The sequence below is a fragment of the Diplotaxodon limnothrissa genome, linkage group LG8, assembly GCF_057381915.1.
Source record: "Diplotaxodon limnothrissa isolate DT_005_m linkage group LG8, D_limnothrissa_male_GT1.1, whole genome shotgun sequence".
NCBI lineage: Eukaryota > Metazoa > Chordata > Actinopteri > Cichliformes > Cichlidae > Diplotaxodon > Diplotaxodon limnothrissa.
The window spans coordinates 16,496,072-16,498,081 of NC_140603.1; the positions used below are offsets into that span (position 1 = coordinate 16,496,072).

The following is a 2,010-nucleotide window of genomic DNA, read 5'->3' on the forward strand; positions in this document are numbered from 1 at the left end:
TGTCATTTTTTGTTTACATTAATTAATTTCTATAGTGTGTACAAAACAAATCAAGACCACAGACTCAACACGCACCACTCAATTTTTGGTGTTCTTTATCAGTTGGCCAAGACAGAAATGTTTTAATCTGTGTGCATTGCTTTTGAGCAAGTCTTTACACAGAAAAGGTTTCAGAAAGGTATTTTTCAGGTTCTTCTGACAAGGCTTCAATTTTGGAAAATGCTGGTTTTTTTTATAGTGGCAACTTATAAACCCTTTGTGATAAGAACATAGTTACCACAGTCCAAGTCATACCTTCAAAAAGTATGCACTTTGTGCTCTTGTGGACCCATCCAAAATTTTTCCAGTGATTTGGCTTGGTATTGGATAAATGTGAGGGAAATTCTATAAAAATAACATAAATACACCTATGTTTTCAAATACATTACAAAAAACGTAAACATACTATGTCATTATGATCAAACAAGCTTTACAACATACCTCACACTGCAAATAGATTAGGCCATCTATTACCTTATAAAACAAATAAATAAATACATATAAAGAAAAACAGAACTAAGGAATACGATTCATTAAGTAAATTGTACAATAAAGTGTCTGTGAAGGTTCTCAGTCATCCAGGTCATCGTAGTCAAAGGAGCTTGCAAAGAAAAGCGTCTGGACTTCTTTAAGTTGCTTGAAGACATTTCACCTCTCATCCGAGAAGCTTCTTCAGTTCTAAGGTCAAATGGTGGAGAGTCCCAGATATAAACCTAGTGGGAGTATCCCCCCACAGAGGGACAAAAGGACCCCCTGATGATCCTCTAATCGCCTGAGCCAAGGTGTGAAACTGGGCGTGGGTCCCAATAAAGTGTATTTAAAGCAGAATTTAACATTAGTTTTATGACAACATAAAAGGATTTTTATGTCAAGAAGTACCTCATCTGAAATGTTTGTCTGGTCAAACAGGGATTTCAAACTTGAAATACCAATAGAGTTTGGTCCAGCTACTCCCACAAGGTAATCTGTGAGAAAGCATATGCTGTAGTCAACAGATATCATTTTCTTTTTGCATGCTGCAACCATCATCCATTTCAGTCTTCTAGGAGCTTTGTCTGGTTGTAGTTCTTTTTTCTCCTTCTCTCCCTTCATCTATTAATTAAATTGTTTTCTGACCTTCCTAACTGTTTCCGACCTGTCTTCCCAATGTGATGTTTAAGCAATATATGTATGGTCAGAAGGGGGTGAAATTTTCATTGCAGTTGTACGTGTAACATTGCATGTGATAATAAAAGGCTTGATTGGTTGATTATTCAACATGAGCTGACATTTACCTGACATTGTGAAGGAGTCACAGTTTCTGTAAGGGTGTAAGAACATAACATGTGGATTTGTTACACTTCTTTTTCACAAGTTAATAACAATCAATAATTTTCATTCCATTATTAACAAGCTATCACACGATGTTCCTGGGACAACATTTACACGATGTCCCTGGGACAACATCTACACGATGTCCCAGGGCAACTTCTACATGATGTCCCAGGGACAACATTTACGCGATGTCCCAGGGATAAGATAAGATAAGATAGAACTTTATTAATCCCTCGGGTGGGTTCCTCTGGGAAATTCGGTTTCCAAAAGCACAGCACCGACAGAAGTTACAGTTACAGAATGAGATATATATATATATATATATATATATATATATATATATATATATATATATATATATATATATATATATACACACACACACACACACACACAAATACAGAGACAAATATAAATAAAAATAAAATATACGAAGGGGATAAATAGAATAAATAGGAATAAAAAAAAAAATACAAGTGAATTGCACATTTCAAGTATTGAGGGCTATTTGTATGGAACGCCAGGACTGCCATAATGAATTAATTAAATACACCATTAAATAATTAATTAAATGTGGCAATAATTAATTAAAATTGGAATTAATTAATTAAATAAATAGTTATGACACATGTAATTAATTAATTATTGACACATTTA

General features: G+C 34.0%; 1 long non-coding RNA gene across 1 annotated transcript; it reads right to left on the reverse strand.

Annotated features, from left to right (window-relative positions):
• Positions 1–294: 294 nt before the first annotated feature.
• LOC146626635 (uncharacterized) lies at positions 295–1,398 on the reverse strand. Its single transcript, XR_014906479.1, has 4 exons — positions 1,314–1,398; positions 919–1,004; positions 481–513; positions 295–384 (listed from the first exon to the last, which is right to left on the reverse strand). It is a non-coding gene; the product is annotated as an uncharacterized LOC146626635 (long non-coding RNA).
• Between the last annotated feature and the right edge of the window lie 612 nt (positions 1,399–2,010).